The 26,315-nt window shown below is 44.3% G+C and overlaps 1 long non-coding RNA gene across 7 annotated transcripts in view; it reads left to right on the top strand.

The window, feature by feature from the left end:
- The window catches only part of LOC123331154, an 82,336-nt gene extending 61,057 nt beyond the window's left edge, over nt 1-21,279 (top strand). For 5 of the 7 annotated variants that reach the window (XR_006547645.2, XR_006547650.2, XR_006547651.2 and 2 more), the window contains one exon: nt 4,373-4,649. This is a non-coding gene — a long non-coding RNA (uncharacterized LOC123331154). Of the gene's footprint in view, nt 1-4,372; nt 4,650-17,923; nt 18,599-20,329 lie in introns of those variants that run through there. The other 2 variants (XR_006547647.2, XR_006547649.2) reach the window with 2 other exon arrangements.
- The last annotated feature ends 5,036 nt before the right edge of the window (nt 21,280-26,315 follow it).

The raw sequence follows: 26,315 nt of genomic DNA, 5'->3' as shown, positions 1-26,315 counted from the left end.
GCTTTTGAACTGTGGTGTTGGAGAAGACTCTTGAAAGTCTCTTGGACTGCAAGGAGATCCAACCAGTCCATCTTAAAGGAAATCAGTCCTGAATATTCATTGGAAGGACTGATGCTGAAGCTGAAACTCCAATACTTGCTACATGATGCAAAGAACTAACTCATTGGAAAAGGCCCTGATGCTGGGAAAGATTGAAGGCAGGAGGAGAAGGGGTCGACAGAGGATGAGATAGTTGGATGGCATCACTGACTCAATGGGCTTGAGTTTGAATAAGCTATGGGAGTTGGTGATGGACAGGGAAGCCTGGTGTGCCGCAGTCTATGGGGTCGCAAAGAGTTGGATACTGAGCGACTGAACTGAACTGATACAAAGATATTTTAATGCTAGTATCAATACATCCTTTCACAATCTAAACCTTAAAGTTCTTGATACATCGCACACAGACACAAACAAAAGCAAAGTAATTCCAGAGCAAGCTCCTTACCCACTTGTCAGGGCAATCACTGGTTCTGCATGAATGGTTGAGTCTGGGGGTTGCATGCTGGCTCTCCACATTGGTCCCCCAGCTTCTTACTCTTGGACCAGCAGTAGTTATCACCAGGCAGTTGCAGCCATGCACTCCCTGAGAACTGAGCTCTATGCTTTGCTTCTCCTTTATTGTTTTCTTAGTTGTGTCATTTCCTTGGGTTTACCACTTTTCTCCTTTTCTTTCATTCCTGAGGAGAGCGAGTATGACCCATTTATACATGTCTTTATTGTTGTTGTCTAAATATCATCAGCCCAATTAGTAATCACACACTCCATCTGTTACACAAAGCAAGTCGATCAAGGAGCAATGGATTGCATTCCAGTTACCCCAGAAATGTATGGCTGGGAAAATGAACAGTTGGGACTACTTATAAGGCTTTTTAAAAATTATTTTTTCTTTTTATAAAATAATAAATGTTCATGATAGAACTTGGCAACATATATGAATAGCCCTAAAACCCTTTTGTTGGAGATGTCTGATGGTGCATTTGGTTGTACAAATGTTGTTGAACTTAGAACATCTTCCTCTTTACATGGTGCCCATGGGAGAGAAATGCACAAAAGAAACAAGGCCAGGAAGGGACTCCTAACCACGAGGAGGGGTTCTGGATCTAAGTCTGATATTAGACTTGTGCTGGATCACATGGAATGCTCCTTTTTCTGAAAATAATTGGGCTTAAATGGCTTTGAATCTAAGCAGACTATAAACTGCTTCATCTGGGGCCTCCAGTCCTGAGCCCAAGGGGAGTGACAGCTGCCCTTATTGGAGCCAAGGGGAGAGAGGAGTCAGGACAGGGGCCACTTAGGCCCTGGGCTCGCCCTGCTCTGGCAGTGGCCTTGGGTCCAGCGGTCACTGGGGAACTCATGGCATCCCACCCCAGCCACCAGTTGTTTGGTTAGTTGCTCAGTCATGTCTGATTCTTTGCGACCCCAGGGATTGTCACCTGCCAAGCTCCTCTGTCCATGAAATTCTCCAGGCAAAAATACTGGAGTGGGTTGCCATTTCCTTCTCCAGGGGATCTTCCTGACCCAGGGATCCGGCACTGGCAGGCAGATTCTTTACTACTGAGCCACCAGGGAAGCCCCAGCCACCTGTGCTGGCCCAGAAAACGAGGCCCCTAAGAGACCTGAGATCTGATGGATACAGAGCCCTCTTGACCTCTTGGGGGTGATGACAGGATAAAGGGGAGGGATGGGGAGAGAAGAGGAGAGGACGTTTTCCTCCAAGAGACCTTGACCTTTGACCCAACAACCCCACTCCAGGGATTGTATCTAAGGAAATGATCAGGCACATGTGAAACCTTGGCTATAAGAATGGCCATTACAGCTTTACTCATGATATTTAATTCAGATGTTAAGTGTTAAATAAATTATGGAAACTAAATTATGAGGCTCTTAAAGGCATACTCTACATATCAAAGTTACAATCCCTGATCCTATCAAAGCCATTTTCAAGAAGTTCAGCTCATAGCTCAAGAATACTTATTTTTCTAAATTTCACAGGATTAATCCATTTCCCTCACAAGGAAAACATCAGAAAAAAGACCAGTGAAATGCCTTTCACAGATCCAAAGAGCAGTGAAAAAGCCAAAAATAATACTGACATTTGGAGCTGGACAGGACTTTAGAGATCATTTGGTCCAATACTTCTCACTGTGCAGATGATATAAAATTGAGATCCTGTTGAGGGGACATGACTGACTTGAGATGGAGTCATGATCAGATTGCTTTTCATGGGTGCCCCCCACACTTGGGCAGCTTCTTCTACCCCTCTGAGGCATTTACATTCTGGGAGGGATTTGGATCAGACTTTTCCCATTGATGTAACCTCTGATTAAATTTGGCATTCAAATAGAGTTGCTCAATTCAGCAAATAGAAATAAGGACACCCAGTAAAATTCGAATATCAGATAAACAACAAAAGTATGCATAGGATGTACTTATACTAAAAAACTTTTGCTGTTTATCTGATATTCGAATTTTACTGGGTGTCCTTATTTCTATTTGCTGAATTGAGCAACTCTATTTGAATGCCAAATTTAATCAGAGGTTACATCAACGGGAAAGGTCTGATCCAAATCTCTCCTAGAATGTAAATGCCTCAGAGGGGCTCCTTCTCGGGTGGGGGACACCCTAGAAAAGGAATCTGATCCTGAGTCCATCTCAAGTCAGTCATGTCCCCTCAACAGGGACTCAATTTTATATCATCTGCACAATATATAGTGGGCTTCCCTTGAGGCTCAGCTGGTAAAGAATCCACCTGCAATGTGGGAGACCTGGGTTCAATCCCTGGTTTGGGAAGATCCCCTGGAGAAGGGAAAGGCTACCCACTCCAGTATTCTGGCCTGGAGAATCCCATGGACTGTATAGACCATGGGTCCACAAAGAGTCAGACACGACTGAGGGACTTTTGCTTTCACTTTCACATATATACTAAAAATGGATTTGTTTATATATATATATAAACATATATGTAGGCTTCCCAGGTGGCAGTAGTGGTAAAGAACCCAGCTGCCAATGCAGCAGATGTAAGAGACATGGGTTCGATCCCTGGGTTGGGAAGAGCCCCTAGAGAAGGCATGGCAACCCACTCCAGTATTCTTGCCTGGAGAATCCCATGGATAGAAGAGCCTGGAGGGCTATAATCCACAGGGTTGCAAAGAATTGGACATGACTGAAACTACTTGGCATGCACACATATACATTTAGTATATATATGTACGCTAAAAATTATCTAACATTCAAATTTTACTGGCTACTTATTTTTAAAAACTGGATATGTTTTTATTTGCTAAATCTGGCAACCCCACATGCAAAAAGAGATAGGAGTGAAAGGTTGTTAGCATAAGAAAGGATGAGCCATTTCAATTTCCTGGATTTTGCAGATGAAAAAACTGATGAACAAAGAGAAGCTGTGACTTTTTCAAGGTTCTGAAGCTGTTGGACCAAGTTCAGGTCAGAAATCACAGTGATGACTTCCAACCTGTGACTCTTTTAAGAATGAAATTCCAAGGAGATGGTCTCCTGTCCAGTCAGTACCCCTCCACACGTCTCCTAGGCTACAACCTCACAGTGAGGACTTTCCAGGTTGCCAACACAACTTGTCCAGCACAGCATGCTGGGAAGATCTTTTAGAACAGTGGTTCTCAGATGCCAGCCTGCATCAGAATCCCCAGGAACGTTTCACAGATTGCTGGCTCCCACCTCCAGAGTTTCTGATGCTGGAGGTCTGGGGCGGCCCTAGACTTTGCAATTTCCAATATTTTTACAGGTGATGCTGATGCTGATGCTCTGGGAACCACAGTGGAGAATCACTTCTTATTCTACAGGAGTTCCTTGATTAAACAAGAAAAGATAAAATCCTTATGTTGGGTAATCGTGTATGTCAGTTATTTAAAATCTCATCTTGTGTGTTATGAACCACTTTTTAGGGGCAAAACTGATTGAAAGTGATTTGCTGAGCTGAGACCAGTACGACTGGACTAGAGCAATGAATTACATGATTATCAGACAAATTTAGCTGGCAAGGGGAAGAGGGAGTAGGGAACAATAATTAGTTTCAGGAATGGGGAACCACGTGAACGATTTGAAAATGCAGTGTAGTCAAAATGTTCTGTGACTATTTCATACCTTTTGTTTTTTCCCCTCAAACTTAGCTATCCAATTAGGTGACTAATTGCAGCTGAATGAGACATTTTGTTGAGATCGTTAGGGCCCAGATGCAAAATTTTGAGGCCTTTGTTCAGTAACTTTTGTGGGAACTGAGCGCCCTATTTCCACTCATCCAAGCTGCAGTGCCCAGTAGGGTTTCTTGTTGCCCCTTCCTCCTCCTCACCCACCACAGGGCCTTCTGGACTGTCCCCTGAACAACGACCACATTGTCACACCTCTTCTGCCTGCTGAAAGAAACCATCGAACCGAAGTTTCCAGATCTTCCCTTCTCATCCTCGTCCTCCTCCAGTTGGCCCACCGCAGCCCTGCGCTCCCAGGCTGAGAAGTCAAATTCATGGTCAGCATCTTCTCCTCTCGTCCCTCTGCATTTTAGTAAGGCACATATGCCATGATTATTTGACCTTGCGCCAAATGACATAGCTTAATTCTAAAATTACTAGAAGATGCTATTTTTAAAAATCGTATTGTATTTTTTGGGGGGAGCGGGGGGAGGCTGTGCTGGATCCTGGTTGCATGGGGCTTTCTCTCGTGGTCGGCTCAGGCTTAGTTGCCCTGGGTCATGTGGGATCTTAGTTTCCCAACCAGGGATCGAACCTGTGTCCTCTGCACTGGAAGGCAGATTCTTAGCCACTGGACTACCAGAGAAATCAGCCCCACCCCCCAAATCATATTGTGTCTTGAAACTGAGGGGTCTGCTAGATACATTGTCATGGGAAGAGCAGTCTTTCTGGGAAACTCAGGTAGCCACAGTGGAATTCCATGGATGAAGTTTCACTGGAAACTGTCTATGGCAACAAATAAAGAGCAAAGGGGGAACAAGCCACACCAGCCAGTGGCTGAGCTGAAGAGTGGTATCCTCAAGGCTTACTGCTCCCAGAAGTACATCCCCAGTTCACCTGAAGGCAGAGGCCCACGGTCCCTTGAAGCTGCGAGCTAAAAACAAAGGGAGTTGGTTCCCTAAATTAACTGCAGCCCAACAGCTCTCCCAGGTAACAAGAATGGCACCTCACCTTCGTGGAAATGGCAATAAAAGCACACTTCAGATTTCAGCTGGATATTAAGAAAACAGAAATTAGAATGAACTCCTTCAGGGATAAACGTGTGGTAGGCAATTTATTATAGGGTTCTGATTTCCTCTCTACCTCTCAAATACCATGCCTGTGACTCCCAGCAGGGAGCTTGCTGGAGGTCAGGGATAAAGGCTTGTGATATAGCCTGATAAATAAGACCGCAGTGAGAAACAGCATTGGTGTGCGGGATTACTGCGGTGAAATGTGAGGCAGGCGTGTCCCTCAGACTTTCTCGCTGCCATGTTGCTGTGTTTCAGAGGCTTCAGGGAGCTGAGTGAATACAGTCTTGGGGAGAGGCTGGGCCAAGACATGCTATTCAGAAGGCCACTATCAATCATTGGTTAAATAGACCTGCAACTCAGCAATAAGGCTGGGCAACCAGTCACGTGGTAATGGGATTTTATTTTTCTCTGAGTTCAGAGGTTGAGGAATTTAAATAGCTTACCCAAGATCCAGCATCTCTAAGTGGCAGAGTCAGAACTGAACTGAGGTCTCTCTACCCATCCCATCTGTGGTCCATGCCCACCCATTCTTGTATAGGAAGAGTAGTTAAACACAGAAGGAAAAAACAAAAGAAGGGAGTTGATCCTTGTGTTCACAATTCATGAAAAGGATCAGAATACAGTCCTTCCAATGGTAATTGGTCTGAAGATCTGGATAGAGGAGGTGAATGAGAGAGCACGAGAGGGAGGAAGCAGAGTGGCCTAGAGCACAAAGACACAGAGGGTAGGAAGGCAAAGGAAAGAAATGACGACTGAAAATCGTAGCGAATATATATATGCACATGCACACACATGTACACACACGCGCTAGTGTGACAGGCAGTCTTCTAAGTGCTTTACCTATAAAGGTATTAACAGTTCATAATCCTACGAGGAAGGAGAGTGAGTGAAAGTCGCTCAGTCGTGTCTGACTCTTCGTGACAGTCCACAGAATTCTCCAGGCCAGAATACTGGAGTGGGTGGCCTTTTCCTTCTCCAGGGAGGAGGTAGGTAGGTGGTCAGATATTAGATAGGTGGTCGATTATTAATATTTTTGTCATTTTACAAATGAGAAAACCAAAGCACAGACAAGGTAATTAGCTTGTCCAAGGTCAGATTGCTTAGCCACACTGCCAGTTAATAGTAGAGCTTGTATGTGAACCTATAGAGTTTGGGTCCACCCTCTGTGCACCTACCTCTGTGCGGCTCCAGCCCTCCCAATGAGTAAGTCAGCTCTGAGAATACCATGGACACGGAAAGAATACAGAGCATCGCGAGGTCTAGGTGGAAATGGTCCAGGTGGGACTGCTCGTCAAAGAGGAGCAGTGCAGGCTGACCTCAGCTGATGGCGGAGCAGAGTGATGCCTCCCCTAACCAAGGCTTGGAGCCAGTGTATCTGAGTAGGCGTGTGGATTTGGACCCTGCTCTGGCCTCATGTGAGCTCGGTCTTTTTGGACAAATCACGTAGGATCTTTAGACTTGGATTCTTTAAGTGAGGAATCCATTAGAACCCTCATAATATGAGGCAAGTAGTAATTAAACAATATTGCCTTGTTGCTACCCCTAGGGATGTTTAATGGTGTTTCACAGAAAGTGTCTTGGAATTGAGTAACTGGGATCAAATTTTGGATCCCTCTCCAATCCAGGAAATTCTTCTCCCCAAGAGAGATTTTGAACATTTATTCCATTACCACCATGTGCAGAAAATGCTGGTCCTGCAGAGAGGAAGAGCCAGCAAAGAATACAGAGGCCCAAATCATCCATATTAGACAATCATAGAGGCATTACTTTGTTTATTAAGGGAGCAGGCAGCCAGCATCTCCTGCAAGGTACTGGTGGGAACAGTCTTTATAGAAACCATTTGATGAAGTTTAAGTGGAAGTCTACTCACTTGTCATGGTGGGAAACTTACTAGTGAGGGTGTAGCCTAAGGCATGAAATAGGCATCTCAATATAACAGTTGAGCAGACATGCATTACAGTTGTCTCAGATTGGCCCAATAGGACATGGTCTTGGCTGCACTGATTAAGGCCTAGCTCTTGTGAGAAAGAGCTACAGGATGGTATCAGGACTCATGGTTCCCTTCATAGTCCTTTTGTACGTAGCCACACCAAAATCTGTATATCAGTTCATCTATAAGTTTGTGCTTTTCATAGAGTATGATGCTAGTCCCTTTGATGTCAAGCCTCAAGTTAAAGAAACCAGCCTGGAATGTTGAGTGTAGCTATCTGGACTTGGTGAACCCTACTACATGCACAATTTTGTGCCTGGAGTAGATAAAACAGGCAATTGGCACCCTTAAAAAATTCTTTATTGGTAAGATTCATTTATACATATGTATAGGTACCTTAGGTATATATACCTATACATACCTTAGGTCTATTTTTGCTGCTGTTGTTGCTAAGTCACTTCAGTCGTGTCCAACTCTGTGCGACCTCATAGACGGCAGCCCACCAGGCTCCTCTGTCCATGGGATTCTCTAGGCAAGAATACTGGAGTGGGTTGCCATTTCCTTCTCCAGCCTTAGGTGTATAGATGATTGTTTTTGACTTGATGGAGATTACAAAGGGATTGGATGGACAAACAAACCATAGTTGATCACACATCTGCATAATCATTAATGGCTTGCTAGGGTGATCAGAAAGGGAGAGCCCGCTGAAAACCTTCAAGGACGTTCTGTTGATGAAGTGTGGGTGGAAGACTATGAACTGATAAGAAAAGAGGGATTCAGGTTTGGAGAATGGGATACGAATTCATTGAGGACACATTTCCTGAATTCCAGCAAAGGAGGAGATATTGGGTTGGCTCAAAAGTTTCATTCTGGTTTTTCTGTAACATCTTATGGAAAAACCTGAATGAACTTTTGGGCCAACCTAATAGAACAAAACATGAACATAGTGTCAGCTGGGTAAGAAGAGGATGTCATTGGCCGAAATAGTTAGAACATGTGGTTGGGCCACGTGGTCAGGTAGTATACTGAGAAGATGCCTCCAGCAGGATCAGGAATAATCTGTCCCTCAAACAGAGCAGGAAGATGGGTTTCCTGCCAGGGCTATGATGTGCAGGAGAATGACACACATTTCCTGGGTGAAAGGAGGATAAGTCAAACAAGGAGCAGGGAAGAACTCGCAGAAGTTTCCACAGTAGAACGGAGCAGTCGTCTTGGGGCAGATGGTGTGTCCCTAGCTATGGGAAAGCCAAGTGCTGAGACCAGACGATGTCACAGAAAAAGACAGCCAAGGGTATGTGGGCCCTGTGCTCCTTCTAGATGCTTCGAATGTGGGACACTGGGTTTTTACACTGGAGCACCAGCACCCAGCCAGCAAGCCAGATCATGAGAGCCAAGACGGACATACACATAGATGAGGAAGAAAAGGCAAGACAATGCGGGATCAAATCCAGTGAGTGGTGCTCGGAGGATGAGGCCAAAGGAAGCCAGCAGGACAAGAGACAAGAGGAAGCAGTGCATGCATGACTTGCCTTTTAAAGGAAGGGACAGGAAAATGGGCAAAGAAAAGAAAGCCATTCTGCTTGACCTTTCAGTTCTCCAAAACCAGTGGGTCTCAAACTTGAACATGCATGAGAATGAACTGGAGGACTTATATTAACAAGTTGTATTACAACTGTGTTAAAACACAGATTCCTGGGCTCCAAACCCAGAATTTCCAATTTAGTAGACTGGGAATGGGACCTGAGAATTTGCATTTCTAGTCTCTTCCTAGATGACAATGATGTTGCTGATCTGAGGACCATGCTTTGAAGACCATGGATCTGAAACAGTGGTGAGGAAGAGTTTAGAGTTTCATTTTGCAAACTTGGTGCATCAGTGCCCTTCAGAAAAACCAGAATTAGGCTTGGTTAGGGTCAGGAACAAGAAAAGCTTACATCAATGTGGTCCTGGAGAGGAAGATGCCAAGGATGTGAAGTCCCAAACTGACTCAATTAGCAGAAAGAGGAGGACAAGATTGGTCCTCTGCTCGGTCAGCCAGGGAGACCAGACAGATACAGAGGGTCTGCTTGTGCACTTGAAGTCAAGGAACATTTGAGAAAGGGTCTTTGAGACCAAGGATTTCTTCCATTGCCTTGTCAATAGCTGTCTGAAATATTAGTGGTATGGTTCCATCTAAAGCAACAACAAGACCTCTGGGCATTACCATCTGAACTTGCAAAGAATTCAACCAGAGTAAAGTCTATAAATCTTTGTCCATCTCCAATTCTGCCTCACACTGGTGAACTCTGTCCTCCCCCAGCTCACAGTCTCCACTCAGGACCCGGCACTGTTACCATCTGAGCTCCTGACACCTGAGGGCCTTTGAGGCTGAGATTTCATCTACTCCTATTTATTGCGCCTCCCACACCTGAGGATCAGTGATTTGCACATAATACATTCTTATAAATCAGTTCAGTTCAGCTGCTCAGTCCTGTCCAACTCATTGTGACCCCATGGACTGCAGCACGCCAGGCCTCCCTGTCCATCACCAACTCCCAGATTTTACTCAAACTCATGTCCATTGAATTGGTGATGCCATCCAACCATCTCATCCTCTGTTGTCCCCTTCTCCTCCCACCTTCAATCTTTCCCAGCATCAGGGCCTTTTCCAATGAGTCAGTTCTTTGCATCAGGTGGCCAAAATATTGGAGTTTCAGCTTCAGCATCAGTCCTTCCAATGAATATTCAGGGCTGATTTCCTTTGGGATGGACTGGTTGGATCTCCTTGCAGTCCAAGGGACTCTCAAGAGTCTTCTCCAACACCACAGTTTCAAAGCATAAATTCTTCGGTACTCAGCTTTCTTTATAGTCCAACTCTCATATCCATATATGACTACTGGAAAAACCATAGCCTTGACTAGACAGACCTTTTTGGCGAAGTTCTTATAAATAGTTAACAGTTATTCAATATGAGTAGGGCTTTCCTTGTGCCTCAGACGGTAAAGAATCTGCCTGTCATGCAATAGACTTGGGTTTGATACCTGGATTGGGAAGATTAGAATGTTACCCACTCCACTATTCTTGCCTGGATAATCACATGGACAGAGGAGCTTAGCAGGCAACAGTCCATGGGGTCGCAGAATTAGACACAACTGAGCAACTAAGCATGAGAAATATGAATAATTAATAGTTTTCAAATGAAATACACAGGGAATGCCCTCATAAGACGATCTGATTTTAAGCTGTTATTTATTTTTATTTTACAGTGTTTTTTTGAAGCATATTTGATTTACAGTGTTGTGTTATTTTCAGCTATACAGCAAAGTGATTCAGTTATACATATATATATATTCTTTTTCAGGTTCTTTTCCATTATAGATTATTACAAGATATTGGATATAGTTCCCAGTGCTATATAGTGGGTCCTTACTGTTTATCTATTTCATGTATAGTAGTATGTATCTGTTAACTCTAAATTCCTGATTTATCCCTACCTCCCTTCACCTTTGGTAACCATAAGGTTGTTTTCTATGTCTGTGAGTCTGTTTCTGTTTTGTAAATAAGTTCCGAACTCTTTCTTTTAAGCACACATACCTGCAGCACAGTTTCATGTGTAGCAAGTTGGATTTGATGTTGCCATTGGCTTCTGGACCCACTTCTGACAGTGAGAAGCTGGGGAGCCTTTGCCTCTCTCAGGTTTATTTGATTCCCCATCAGTTAGCTGGAAAAGCTACCTGGCTTATCTCATAGCATTGCACAAGAGGAGGCTCAAGTGAGATGGACGGAAGTGCTTTGAAGCTTTTAGGAAGGGTACCAATACAAGGGGCCTAATTAGATGTGGCTTCTCGCCATTGTTCCCTCTAGTATAAATGCTTGGTTGTTGAACTCTGATCTAGTCACTGGATGACAAATGCAAATGCATAAGACAAAGACACTCCTACCCTGTCCTTGAGAAAGGAGATCAACTCACTTTGAAGCTCTTCAGGAAAACAGTCTGTATGCGAATTGAGAGCAGGTTGCAGATCCCCTGATACCTGATGATAAATTTAATAGACCCTTATCAAAGGGGGGGCAGAGGTCATGCAACATTGAGTTGTCATCCAACAGTAGCACTTGCTGTGAGGATCCTTTTGGAACAAAGCAAATCATCATTAACTCTCAAGAGGTTTAATGTGCCACTCTAGCTAAACATCTTTCTTGTTTCACAGCTTCTGTGAAGCTGATTTTTCAGACCAAAGTATAGGACCTTATATTCAGTTCAGTTCAGTTCAGTCGTGTCTGACTTTTTGCGACCCCGTGGACTGTAGTACTCCAGGCTTCTCTGTCCATCACCAACTCCTTGAGTTTACTCAAACTCATGTCCATTGAATTGGTGATGCCATCCAACCATCTCATCCTCTGTTGTCCCCTTCTCCTCCCACCTTCAATCTTTCTCAGCATCAGGGTCTTTGCCAATGAGTCAGTTCTTTGCATCAGGTGGCCAAAGTATTGGAGTTTCAGCTTCAGCATCAGTCCTTCCAATGAATGTTCAGGACTGATTTCCTTTAGGATGGGCTGGTTGGATCTCCTTGCTTAATTTTATTCAATTTTGCCCTTTAGCTAAATTTCATGGTGACAGTTTGGGGACCAGAGCAGGCTGAAGCAAAAGCCCTGAGGAATGTCTCTGGAATTCTTTCTCCAGGTGGGGATGGTGCAGATGCTTTTGCATGGATGCTCTTAGATGTTCAAAGTGTCCAATACTTTGTAGCAACCCAGATCCATCACCAACTGTGTAATCCTATTTCCCAGCCCAGAATCCCTACTAAGGTAGAAAATGAGGTTAGGGTTTCCATTCAGGTCCTATGGTCACTCCTTCCTTTACGCTCAATGCCCACAAACCATCTCTTTCATCATCTGAATTGACATCAAACAACCTGTTTCCAGTCTTCTGGCACCTCGTTCCTCCTTGCACATCCTCAGAAGTTACGGCTGTGGCTGATCCATCTCCTTCATGAGTCCTTTCATTTCCCCAGGAGGCAGCCCACCTAGGCTGGGAGGCTTGAGGTGCTTGGCCCAGTTCATCACTTTTCAGATATGCTCTTTACTCATCTCTGACCACCTGGCCTCACGCACGTTTGTTCTGCCCTTTGCAGTCTGAGGCTTGTTCTCTTTGATGGAGAAAGCTGACATGCATGGGGAAGGATTAAGAGTCTATTTGCTCAACATCACTCCTGGCACATCATTTTTAGTTTCAGACAGCTTAGGGAAACAATTCTGCAGTATCCCTCCCTGATACTTGTTTTCTGCAGGGAAACCAGAATTATGTCAGACTCTCAGAAAACCTGTGACGTTGATCAAGCTTATCTGTAGCCGCCCTGCATCTTCTGTATTAGCTCCCACTTCCCCCCAGCTGGGGCCACTCCATCTGGTGCGTAGGCTCTGTGGGTTTTCTTTCCTACCTTTGGGGATCCTGCCTGGCACACACTCAAGCTAAAATAACAGAAGGGTCTTCGGTAACAGAGCTAGAGGTGATGTAGAAAACAGACATTCTCTTTAGCATTAAAACGTCCAGGAAATAAATTGGCAGGGGGCTGACCTTGGCAGAATGGAAGATCTGACTGTATCTTACCTGTACCTCTCCCTGAGGTTAGATCATGATGTGGGTCTGTCACCTCTCCTCTCCCCTTTTCTTCTCTCCCCACTGCTGGACTCCTCTTGGTAGTGATGATGGATGAAACTGAATGATTGAGCGCTGACACTGGCAACCTAGCCCAAGAGGACATGGGGCTCCAGAGTGGACTGCGGATGGATGGGGACTATGGGAGGAACAAAGGAATTAACAATGACTCAGAGGCTGAGGGAAATGAGGTACAAGAGAACCAAGGAGGATTCCAGGACCAGATGTTTCTCAGCTCCCGACAAGGGGGTGGCCATTTGGGGAATCTGAGAGTCTAGAGAAAAGACTGAATTGATTGAACAGTCTGGCAGGTCAGTTGAACACAAGGGAAACTCCACTCCCTAAATTCCACTGTTTGGGGAAGGCTGTGGAAATGAAATGAGAAATGAAGGACTGCTCATACATACATTCTTCTAGGATCCTGAGTATGCTTGGCTGGCTCCGAATAGGGTTCCTTGCTGATGGATGCCTCATCCTCACTCCCATGGCCCCACATTGCTCCTGCGACAAGTAGCATAGAGCTAGCAGCACACCTGGGTTGCATTCTTGCCCTGGCAGGCTGTCAACTCATTTTTACTAAGGCACCAACTGACTAGTAAGGTGCTATCTGTGAGAACGAATTGCATTTTGTAATATTAAGTTCACAAGTATGAACCCCGTGCTGTACACACTGCACTGTGGTTGGTACTGGCACTATAGCATTGAATAAGACAGTACCTGTCTTCATGGGTCTCATATTTAGTTGGGAGTCAGATATTGAGCCCTTGATCACAGGAATGATTAGAGTAAGATGTACTATAGAAGAGAAGCCCTGGGCACTTAGCCTTTTCAGGGGGACTTTCCCTAACCCTGAGGAGCCAGGAAGACTTCCTTCATGAAGTGACCTTTCATTTGAGTTCTGAAAATGGGTAGGACCGGGTTAAGTGCAGAGAGGCAAGGACGTAGAATGTTCTAGAAAGAAATGAGTGTGTCTATGATTACCCTGAGGTAGGGGGAAACAGGCTTCCCAGATGGCTCAGCAGTAATATATCTGCCTGCAATGCAGGAGACCTGAGTTCAATCCCTGGGTTGGGAAGATCTCCTGGAGAAGGGAAAGGCTACCCACTCCAGTATTCTGGCCTGGAGAATTCCACGGACAGAGCCACCCGGCAGGCTATAGTCCATGGAGTCACAAAAGAGTTGGACACAGCTTAGCGAGTACACAACTATACAACAAAGGGGGAAACAGAAGTTTCCATGAGTGGAGTGCAGTGACTCCATGGGGAGGCTGGGGAGATGGGCAGGAGCCAGGTCACATAGGACTTTGCAGACCATTTCAACACTTGAGGATTTTATTCAAAGAGCAATGAGAAGCCAATTAAAGGCTTTAAATGGAGGAGTGAAATAATTAGATTTGCATTTTAAAAATGCAAATTGATAGAGTAGGGGAAATAGACTGAAAAGGGTCAAGAGAACATGTGGTGAGGCCAGCTGGGCGTCTATTATTAAACAGTATAGATGAGGAATGGGGGCATATTGAACAAAGGTGGTGGCAGTGGTGATGAAGAGAAGTAAATCTATTTGAAAGCCATTTAGAAGGTTAAATATCCAGATGTAGGGGTTAATTGGATAAGGTTTAAATGAGCTATCCAAAATGGCATGGAGAAGCACTCTTTGCTGATGTAGAGTGATGGAGGGACACAAGTATGGGAAGAAATCAAGGCTAGGTTTTGGATATGTTGCATTGGGGAGATGTTGGGATAAAACCATGCATCTTATGTGACAGTCTGAAACAGCCATCAGGACCCATGGGCAAATGCCACCCAGAAATAAGCCTTCAACTACAGACCATTTATACAGTGATCCTGGCTGACCTGGGATTACTGAGGTGTGTATCTGAAGACAAAAAAGGGAACGACTGAGGAAATTTACAAAATGACTTCATTAAACTGTATCAAAGCAAAGCCGCAGTATACTGCTTAAAAATCCATTTTGTTGTGTCTTTCTTTCTTTTTTTTTTTTTTGAGGTAAAATTCACATAACAGTCACCATTTTAACCATTTTAAAATGTACAGTACAGTGGTTTCCAGTATAATCACAGTGTTGTGATTGTGATTCAGCCATCCCCACTATCTAATTCTAGAACATTTCACAATGTTCCCCTAAAAAACCCTGTACCCTTTAGGTACTCACTTCCTGTTTCCTCTTACCCATGTTTATTTGCAGGCTTCATCATTTTTGTTGTTGTTGTTGAAAACTAGACACCTTGAATGCCAACTCTAGAAATCAGATTCTCCTCCTTCCTCAGGGTTACTTGTTGATGCTTGTGGTTACTGTTTGTTTTTAGTTTTGTGACTTTTTCTGAACCAATTTAAAAAAATCTGTTCTTTGTCATGTGTGGCCACTGAAGTCTGTTTGATTTGCTTAATTGTCAGTTAGCTTCCTAAATGGCACTAGTGGTAAAGAACCCACCTGCCAGTGCAGGAGATGTTAGAGATTTGGGTTTGATCCCTGGGTTGGGAAGATCCCCTGGAGAAGGAAATGGCAACCCACTCCAGTGTTCTGGCCTAGAGAATCCCATGGACAGAGAAGCCTGGTAGGCTACAATCTATAGGGTGACCAAGAGTCAGACACAACTGAAGTGACTTAGCACAATGATTCAACAGATTTCCTAAAATGCCCAGAACTAAACACAAAACTATCCAGGTCTGTGCAGATGTGTGTGCATGTGTGTGTTGAGGCATGCCTCCCACTGTTCACTGGGCAGGTTACAACTCTGCCTTAGCCTTCACTTCCTGCTTCTGCAGAACATGCAGGTCAACCAGAGGTGAAAGCTTAAAGCCCTCTTTGGTCTTTTCAAAGCATATGTCCTACCCTGGGCATGTGTGTGGCCTTCTAGATCCCTAGCAATATGGGTTTTCAAAGCCCTTATTCCTAAAGAATCTCACTCTCCATACTTTCTTCCCAAGCTCTTGGATATGTATACTGTGTGCCAACTGTTATCCCTTCCTCTGGCAGCAATGGCTAATACATTTGCCTTTAAGTATTTCTGACAAATGTCCCTTCAGGCAGCTGCCTCTCTACTCTCTGAGAGTTCCAGTCTAAGTAAAATATAAACAAGAGGGAACCACCATTCAGGTCAAACTAAACAACCATAATTATTTGAGCACCGGGTCTGCTCTATATCCACCAGCACCAGGAGCCCACACCAGCAATGTAGGCTCCATCTTTAAGACTGCAGGCAATCCAGGGAGGTGGGATGGAGCCAGGATAAGCTACAATGTCACAAAGATTTCCTACCAAGATTTAGCCACCTTTTTCTTGTTTAAACATTCATCTGGCTGCTATAAACCTTTGACTCATCTCTAGAGTCCCAATAAAATTGATTTGACATTATTCACTGTTTTCACCATTTCATGGGCATCTTAACAGTCTTTGCCTAAAAGAATGACAGGCTTTGAGTGCTGGCAGAGTTCATGATGGTTGATGAGAAACACAAGAGGCAGAGAAGCTAAACATTGTCATTAGCTTGCTTAGGACTGGGAGGAGCAGATTTCCTGAATACACACATAATGGATGGGGTGAAGAAGATAAGCACAGGAAGATCCAACTTTGGTCAAATATTTCCTCTCACTTCTCCCTCCTATCATCTACCTTAATAAACGGTAATTGTTAAATATTATGCAACTTGGTTTAGCTAAGCACTATTTAGGAGACCAAAGAAAGAGGAAACTACATCTGGGCTCAGAGGACATGTTTAATTCTGCTGATGAGATGTCATTCATTTGCCATGAACAGTTCTGGAACTGATGTGGGGAGTTGGGGGGCAGTGGACAAAGGTTGCTGTGATGTGATTAGGATTTGTAGGGACTTCTTCGGGATTTGAAAGGACTCAACCTGTGCACTCCAATTTGGGAGCCACCAGCTACATGTCTGGAGAAGGCAATGGCAACCCACTCCAGTACTCTTGCCTGGAAAATCCCACGGACAGAGGAGCCTGGTAGGCTGCAGTCCATGGGGTCGCTAAGAGTCGGACATGACTGAAGCGACTTAGCAGCAGCAGCAGCAGCAGATACATGTCACTTTTTAAATTTAAATTTTGATTAGGTAAAATGAGATAAAATTTAAAATTCAGCTTCTCAGTCCCCCAGCCACATTTCAGATGTTTAAGTGCTACTTGTGGTTAGTGGTTACTCTATCAATGTACAGCATGGCTACCATTGCAGGAAGTCCTATTGGACAGGGCTGGGCTGGGGTGTGGAAAATGTACTCAGAACATAATTTCCTCCTTTTGAGAAACGTAAAATTCCTTGAACAAAATCATATACTGCTGTGATGAGCAATATAAGGCTAACATTCAGTTTATGTGCTATCAGGTCAAGATTTATATCTTTATGTCTTTGTCACATGATCTCCTTAAAGGTCTTCTCCTCACAATTTGCCTGAGAGATGGAGGTGTCACCCAGGGAAGAACTCCTTCTGAGGGTAAAGGTTGGGCACAAAACTGGCTCATTAACAGTGGCTCACTATCAAAGAGCAGAGGTGATTCTGGGTTTTCCAAAAGTCTGTCTCTCAGATTTGTCCTCCTAAGTCTTACAAATTCACAACCAAGCTTAGAGAGAAAGGCTCATGTGGATAAAATGGAGACAGTCTTCCCACTCACATCTCTGGGAAACATGGCCATGATAAGGACTAACATCTTGACATCACTGAGTCTTCCAATCACTCTATATCTCTGTCTCTCCATTTTTTTGTTTTTCAGTCACTCTGTTTGTCCCACTCTTTGTGACCCCATGGACTGTAGCCCCCCAGGCTTCTCTGTCCGTGGGGTTCTCCAGACAAGAATACTGGAGTGGGTTGCCACTTACTTCTCCAGGGATCTGTCCATTTATTTAGCAGTATTTTGTAGTTTTTAGTGTAAAGGTCATGGGCATCCTTTTTCAAGCTTATTCCTAAGTATTTTATGCTTTTTGATGATATAAATAATAGTTTTTAGCCATTTTATTCTCCTTATTGTTTGTTGCTACTATAGAGAAATACAATTGAATTTTCATATTGATCATGTATTGTGCAACCTTGCTAAATTAACTTTTAGTATTTCCCATAGGTTTGATGTCTTTGGATTCTCCATCTACCCAATCATACGTGTTGATTGAAAAATGACTGCTTCCGGTTGTGTCTTGGCTACTGAAATGGGGAGTTACTGTTTCTATTAGGTCATTCTTGGAAATGGAGACACTCTACCCTGTTTGCACCTAGTTCTTTTTTATTTATCACATCTTGAAAATATTTTTCATATCAGTAGAGGTAACTTCCTTTCATTCCTTTTTGTAAAGTTACATGCTTCTCCCTTGGGTCCATGTATCCTAGTTTATTTATTGAGCTTTTTGAATGGACTTGGGTTGTTTTCCAACTTTTACTCTCACCAACTAGGCTGCAGTGAGCCTCTTTGATAACCACTCTTTCATATGTGTATAAGATTAACTTTAGATGAATTCCTGAAAGTGGAATTATTAGGGCAAAGCATATATGCATACGTAATATTGGCAGATTTTGCCTCATTTTCTTCTGTAGGTTTATACCACTTTGCCCTCCCTCAGCCATATGGGAGTAACTTTTCCCAAAGCTTTGCCAACAAGCGGCTGTCCAGTATTCAGGTGTTTTCCACAGTGATACAGGTGAGAAATGGTGTCTTGGCATCAACCGCTCCAGAGTCACATGCAATCCGAGTGCACAGTTGCAGATGAGTGGGTGTCCTTTCGTGGGTCTCCAGTACTGCCTGAGCTGAGGGTGGATATTGTGCCTGACTTTGGATCACCAAGAGAGGGAAAAAGCATCTACCCCAAACTGACCTGTTCCCATACTCACATTTGTATTTGTGTGTGACTTAAATAGAACCAGTCCAAAGGAGATTTGGGGTCCAAATCTCCTTTGGACCCCAAAGAAGATTTGGGGTCCAAATCTCCTTTGGACCCCAAAGAATTAGAACATTCCTGTTATTGCCTAAAGGAGAGGGGATTGAGAGGTAAGCCAAGGGTTAGGACCGACATCAACCATAAGCACAGCGAACCATCTCTGAAAACCTAGGAGCTCATGACCTTCAGTCAGCGCCTCCGCTTGTGGGGCGTGGCCGTCTCCTCACCACCGGAAGCTGTGCTGCAGGACTTGGGGGGCGGCGGGGAGGGAAGACGCACATTTTCCACAGCTTCCTTTCAGCTTGACATTATTTTCCGGGTCTGCTGAGGTTGCAAGTCCAGATACCCTGAGAGAATTTCCTCAAATCTGTTTTCAGTGCCCCTTAGCCAGACCTCTCCCGGAAAGCACTGTTGGTGTTTTGTAAGTCGCTTCCCCTGAAAAATCTCGCTCAGGTTTCTACCTGAGGCACTGGCCGCTCCCACTGACCAGAGCTGTAAACACACTGGGCTCCTGGGCTCCCCCGGCGGCTGCTTCTCACACGTGGTCTGTAGAGTTGTCCGGAGAGAGGCACGATGTCCGAGCTTCTGGGCGCGAAGGCACGGGATTAGCCTGGGCGGCGTTTTTAAAGCCTTTTCAGGAGGCCATCTCTGAACTTGCTGCCCATCGTTTCCCCACTCAGCTTACCCCTGAGGTCACCGCTGCCTCCGCGGCCCGTGTGCATTGCTGCTTCCTTGTCATTGCTGGTGCTGCGCCCTGCCCCTAGTTTATTCCTCTTTTCTGACTGTTTAATTTCTATGCCTTTTTCAAGGACAAGGTCAGCTTGCATCTCCTGAACAAAACTTGCCCTGAAAGTGTAAGTCACTCAGTCGTGTCCGACTCCAGGCCAGAATACTGGAGTGGGTAGCCTATCCCTTCTCCAGGGGATCTTCCTAACCCAGGGATTGAACCCAGGTCTCCCGCATTGCCGTCAGATTCTTTACCAGCTGATTCACCAGGGAAGCCCAAGAATACTGGAGTGGGTAGCATATCCCTTCTCCAGCGGATCTTCCGGACCCAAGAACCGAACTAGGGTCTCCTGCATTGCAGGCGGATTCTGTACCAACTGAGCTATCAGGGAAGCCATCTCCTGAACAAAAGCTTCCCCTGAACTCTAGCCTAAATCACCTCTCCTTCTTTCAAATTCTAGCACTTTTGTTGAGACCTTACTTGTCACTTGTCTCCTACTGCCTGTGACCTTATCTTTCTGCTATGTCAAACCGTTTGGCTTTTCTACTGACTTCCAAATGCCTGCAGTGTGAAACCATGAGCAAAGATCACTTTATTTTCACTCCTGTGTCTAGAATTTACTATGTACATAGCAAGTGTCCAGGAAATACCTGTGGGATGAATAAGCAACTAACTCCAGCTCTTTTCAAGATATGGCAGCCGTTTTACTAAACACAGATCACTGTCACGTGTTTTAACTCCAAGCAAGTCTTTCATGCTTTGTTTTCTCATCCTGCTGCTTCAGAACATCCCTGATTCATTCATATCCAAGCAGCATTTGGAGCCCAGTTGTTCTTTTTTTTACTAACCATCTCCTTTTTGTCCGTGGCAGCTCTAGGATGGCACCGTTTTCTCTGCACTCAGCCCGTTGGTCCACTTTCCTTGCTTCTCCTCTCGGATACCCAGGTTCCAGGATCAGTTCTTTGCTTAAGGAGTTTCCGAATGGCGTGGAGTCAAGGAAAGTGAAGTGGGACAGGGTATCCACTTTAGACTTTGGCTTCCCCATAGAGCAGTGACAAGAGTGACCAGCACTTATGTGGTTTCTTGGGGTTCACAAAGACTTTGCATATTAGTAACTTCATGTGACCCCCATAACCACACTGTGATGTACACCCAGAAACATTTTGTGTGGGAGGAAGTGGGGAGATCTCTAGGCTGGGTAGTGGATTCCTTCCTTTGCTGTGAGGAATATCACAACAGGCCTCTGTGTGCCTGGAGAAGAATTAAATTTAAATGTAATAGGATGGCTGACAGCCTAATACTCATGTTCCTCATTTGTTCTTAAGGAAATCCAGAGAATGTTCTATAATAAAATCTATCCAGGGGAAAATAACTTTTATCACTCATGCCTTCGTGAGGTCCCGAATAACTTAACCTAAGGCATAAGCATCTGGACTTGGAGGGGGCTGTGGTGCTGCTAGGAAGGTGGGTGGGGAACAAAGGCTGCATAGAAAATAAATGCTAATTTAGAAATATATAGAGGAAAGTATAAATTTAAGAGGTTCTCCTGTAACTTTTGATAGTTTAATGTTTTTGTTTCCTGCCTTTCTCTTTGAATATAAATAATATATTAATATTACACATAAATTTATAATCGTATTTTTACAGCCTGCTCTTTTTTTTTCTTGATTCATTATGAATATTATTCCACACTGTTAAAAAATTCTTTCAAAATATCACATATATTGGCTGGAACAGTATTTAACAATTTTCCAGTTGTGTGATATTTATGTTGTTGCCGATGTTTCTCTGTTATAATAAAACTGCAATTATCCTTATGCTTAAATCTTTGCCGTATCTCTAATCATTTTCTTTGAATAGATCTCTAGAAGTGAAAAATCTAGGTCAAAGCTCAACAACATTTGAAGGCTCTTGGTACATACACAGTCAAAACCTCTTGAAAGAACTGTCTACATTTGATGTATCCATCCTTGTGTTCTTTTCCTCTTGGCCCACTGAAATCTGGCTTTTGCCCCATCAGCCTCTCTGAAATGGCTCTCATGTAGTTCACCGGTGACTTCTTACTTGATACGCCTATTTTCCAGTCTCATCTTCCTTTTGATTCTTCTATAGCATTTTTACTGGCAGTCACTCTCTCCTCCTCAAACTGTGCCTTCTGCATCTTTGTCTTTCTGGTTTCTCCATCACATCTTTCTAGGCTCAGGAGTGATTTTTGCTCTAACAGAAAACCCTACTAACACAATCTGAAATAAATAAGCGCACAAAAAAGATGAAGTGCAACTGCTGAAACCAGCTTAGTAGCTCAAAGATGCTAGGACCAACATCCCTGAGATTCCCCTGGCCTTCTTCCCATGCTTGTTGCCTCAAGATCACAGTGCAACTGCTGTAGAACCAGGCATCACATCTATATTCAGGACAGGAAGAATGTGGCAACTTTTGTCTCTTTGCAACCTTTTAATTCAGGAAGGGAGTTCTCTTTAGCAGACTGCTTGCTATGTTTCATTAGCCAGAACTGGGACACATATTGGTCCTTAAATCAATCATGATTCATCCTCTGGAGGTCTGGGAAAGGATTAAGCTCCTGAGATCAAGAGATCTCAACCTCCTATCTGAACAAACCAGTGTTGTCTTAGTAGGAAAAATGGGGACAGAAAGGCCAAGAATGGCTTTGCATAGTCAATAGAGAGAGTTGCTGCATTGGTGATTTAGAGTTTCTCCTTGACCCTCTGTCCATTTGACTTGCTTTCTGGGAACCTGAAACTCAAATACAGACTCTTTCCTACCCACATTGTCATGACAAGTTCAAATCCTGTCTCTCCAATCCAGAGTCCAGCTACCCTCCTGGTTTTTCTCCTAAGATTCCTTAGGCCATAGTGTTCCCTGCAGGTGCATTCAGAATTCACCATCAGAAACTCATGTGGCCCTCTGACTTCTCCCAAACTTGCCCCAACATTAAATAGTCCAAGAGCTTTCAAATGTGTTTTAATGTCTGAGCTTGAGATGAACTTCATATGCTTACCTTATAGTCCTCCTCTGCCTGCACAGAGTGGGTAGGAGTGGGGACTAAGCTCCTTTGAGAATCTTCAGGACACTGAGGAATCATTTATCTTAGTGTCTTAGCTTGGGATCCCTAAAGCAGATTCCAAGACAAAAACTTATGTCAATACCTTATTAGGAGGGGCTTCCCAGGTCACACTAGTGGTAAAATATCCACCTGCCAATACAGGAGACTCAAGAGACTGGAGTTTGATCCCTGAGTGGGGAGGATCCCTTGAAGAAGGAAGTGGCAACCTACTCCAGTATTCTTGCCTGGAAAATTCCATGGACAGAGGAGCCTGGCAGGCTACCGTCCATGGGGCTGCATCAAGTTGGACATGATTGAGCAAATGAGCACATTTTATTAGGAAATGCAGTCCTGCCTAGGAAGCTGGAGTTGGGGAAATGAGAGCAGGGCAGAGAGGGAAGGAGAGAAAATAAATGGACATCTTCAGGACCCAGCTGCCACTCATGTTCAAGCACAACAGATGGCTTAATCTTGTCTCTTCTGAGAGGCCACATGACCTGTTGCATCTCGAATGATCTGTCTTGGGGAGAAAGTGAAAAGAATTTATCTGCTGCTTCCCAGAACCCACTGGAGAAAATTTCACCCGAGTGCCTTAACTCCCCTGTCCATTATACGCAAGGGCACCCAGTGGGTCTTGTGGCATCTCACACATCAGAGGAAACAGGTGAGCCTCAGGGCAGGAGGCGAGTGAGGGGCACGCAGCATGAATGGGGGGCAAGGAGCTCTCGGAGTCCCTGAGCAAGGACAGGCCCCTGTTGCGGCCAGAATAAGATGAGACCACAAGGGCCTGAGGCAGTGGCCGAGGAGAGTGTGATAAGTGGATGAGCACTCCCATTTTACAGATGAGAAAGTTATAACTCAGCAAGGGGAGAAGACTTGCCTGATGTATATAGCCAGTGAGTGGCAGAAGCTGCACCCCAGACTCTCAAGCCAGTGCTCTTTTACCATGCCTTGGGTCATTGAATGATTTGGGGGGCTCCTCTTCCTCTTGATTCAAGAAAGCATAATCAAAGCTCTGATCCTTCTGAATTGAATTTCCCAAGTGACTCTGGCACCAACTCCATCTATCACAGACTGTGTGCACATAGTAATTGGAACTTTTTTTTTTTTTGGTCAGCCAGTTGTCTTTAGAGTTCAGAGAAAGCAACCCTGTAAAAGCTAAGTGGAAGTCTATTATGATCAGCCACATCTGTCCATATCAGGCAGGGGTTTTGCTCATCTTAGCCAAAATTGAATAGCAGCTGTCTTTATTTAATAAAATCCTGAGAATAATTGTAAACCGAGACTGGTGTACTAAAACTTAGAAGAATGCTTTATAGCTTCATATGTCTTTTAATATTGCAAAGTGCCTCCTGTCCCTTTCTGTAATCGACAGGTTACAAATCAGGCATAACTATAATATAATCATAAATAGATTTTCTTCCAGAACACAAAAACAAACTGAGGAGCAGGTATTAATCTAGCATAAATCCACAGTGTGCTTTTTTCAACATCGTCAAGCAGTTCTCCAACTCTCAGTGGACACTGACTGAGTGTCCTGCCTGCAACTCAGTGTCCACACTGTCGACCTGGAGATAGCCTCTGATCCCACATGTTAAGGACTCGGTCCCACAAAACTGCACTCCCTTCAGATGCCAATCACAAATCTAGGTTGTTGCCTGTGCTTATGACAGGACAGCTATAGATCAGAAGCCCCCATGACTCCCTCATCAGGTTTGATTTCTTTGCCAGAGCTAGAGTGGCTTGCAGAATTTAGAGAAACATTCACTTACATTTACTAGTTTATTAAGGGCTTCCCTAGTGGCTCAGCGGTAAAGAACTCGCCTGCCAACGCAGGAGACATGGGTTCCATCCCTGGGTTAGGAAGATCCCCTGGAGGAGGAAATGGCAACCCACTCCTAGTATTCTTGCCTGGAGAATCCCATGGACAGAGGAGCCTGGTGGGCTACAGTCCATGGAGTCAAGTCACAAAGAGTCGGACTTGACTGAGCAACTGAACGACAACAACTAGTTTCTTAGAAAGGACACAGAGGACTAGCCAGATGAAGAGGTACACAGGGCGAGGCCGGGAGGGCTCTTGCGCTCAGGAATTTCTGTCCCATAGAACTGGGGTGTGCCACCCTCCTGGCATGTGGGAGTGGTCACCTACAGAGCAGTTCATCTAATCTCATCATTCAGGAGTTTTTTTTTTAGTTGGGAGATAATTGTTTTACAATGTTCTGTTGGGTTCTACGAGTTTTTATAGAGCTTAATTTATAGCCATTCCCCCTGTCCGTACCCAGAGGCTGTGGCTGGACCTAAAAGTTCCAGTCCTCTAACCACTTTTCTGGTGACCATCCCTATCCTGAGGTTATGCAGTGGCCTCACCTTAAGTCCCCTCATTAACATAAACTCAGGTGTGATGAAAGGGGCTCCTCCTCGTGAAGAACAAAAGACACTCCTGTCACTCAGGAAATTCCTAGGATTTGAGGAGCTTCTTGCCGGGAACAAGGGACAAAGATCAACCATTTCTTATTACCCACAGTAAATGAGTCATATTTTTAGTTTACAGAGAAAGCTCGTCGTTTACTACCTCTTTTGAAACCCTGGGCCTTCCTGAGAGCTGTTACTCTGTTGTCCATGTCTTTTCAGGCTGCTGTAACAATCCCAGAGACTGGGTGGCTTACGGACAGCAGAAATGTTTACCTCACATCCTGGAGGTTGGGAAGTCCAAGATCAAGGCGCTGGCAGAGTAAGAGTCCGGTGGCAGATGCTTCCTGATTTATAGATGCTGTCTTCTCACTGGGGCTGCACAGGGTGGAATGAATGAAGGGGCTCTCTGGGGATTCTTTTACAAGGGCGTGAATCCCACTCCTGAGAGCACCACCCTCATGACCTAATCACCTCCCAAAGCCCCCCACCTCCCAATACCATCACTTTGGGAGATTAGGCTTCAGTTTACAAATTTGGGGTGGAGGGGTACACAAACATTCAGTCTATAGCAACTGTGAAATGATTTCTTGGGGTTGAATGCCTCCTAGGAAATGATGCTTAAGGAATTCACTCACTCTTCAAGAATTCAAGCACAATCCCAATAACTGACAGGCAACAAGTAACTGACACATCAGAACTTCTGTGAAAACAAAGGCACTAGTTTACAATGTGCAAGCACACATTCCTAACACATTCACTAATCTTTGCTTTCCCTCCTGGCGAGCGTATGTCCTGGCCATGAGATACCCTTTATGTGGACTCAGTTTGTGCTGCAAATTCTATTCACAAAATAATGGTACTTCCTTAGAGATTTAGGTTGTTATATTCTTGACTTAGTTGAATAGAATGTATATTCTGCTCTTTGATAGTTGACTGATTGCCCTGGAGAAATAACTGGAACTCATTATGCTTTCACTGGAGACTTGTGTGTCTGTGTGTGTTATTTATATTAAAAATATTAAAAACACATTTGTGTGTAATCTACTCAACTGCAATTTTCTTTCTCCATGAAAATTATTCACATAAACTGGGCTGCTCATTGTATCTGTCATTACTAGCAAAATTCCTGATGCCTAGGACAGAGGCTGGCTTAGATGAGTGCTGGGATCATAGAAACTACAGTCTCTTCTTGCCTATACATTTTATAATGGTCTCATAGAGCCAGAGACAATTTCTAGTGAAGCAAAAATGATTTCAGCACTTAAGAAAAAACTTCCTAAATGTCCCTTGAGATTTTTTCATTCAACTACAAAACCACTGGGGTGCATTTGCGATTGTAGTCGTGTGTATCTCCTTCTGACATTGGGAGATCGGGATTCAC

This window comes from Bubalus bubalis, chromosome 22 (genome assembly GCF_019923935.1).
Source record: "Bubalus bubalis isolate 160015118507 breed Murrah chromosome 22, NDDB_SH_1, whole genome shotgun sequence".
Lineage (NCBI taxonomy): Eukaryota > Metazoa > Chordata > Mammalia > Artiodactyla > Bovidae > Bubalus > Bubalus bubalis.
Note: the sequence above shows the minus strand (reverse complement) of the source record. Positions and strands in the feature narration are given on the sequence as shown.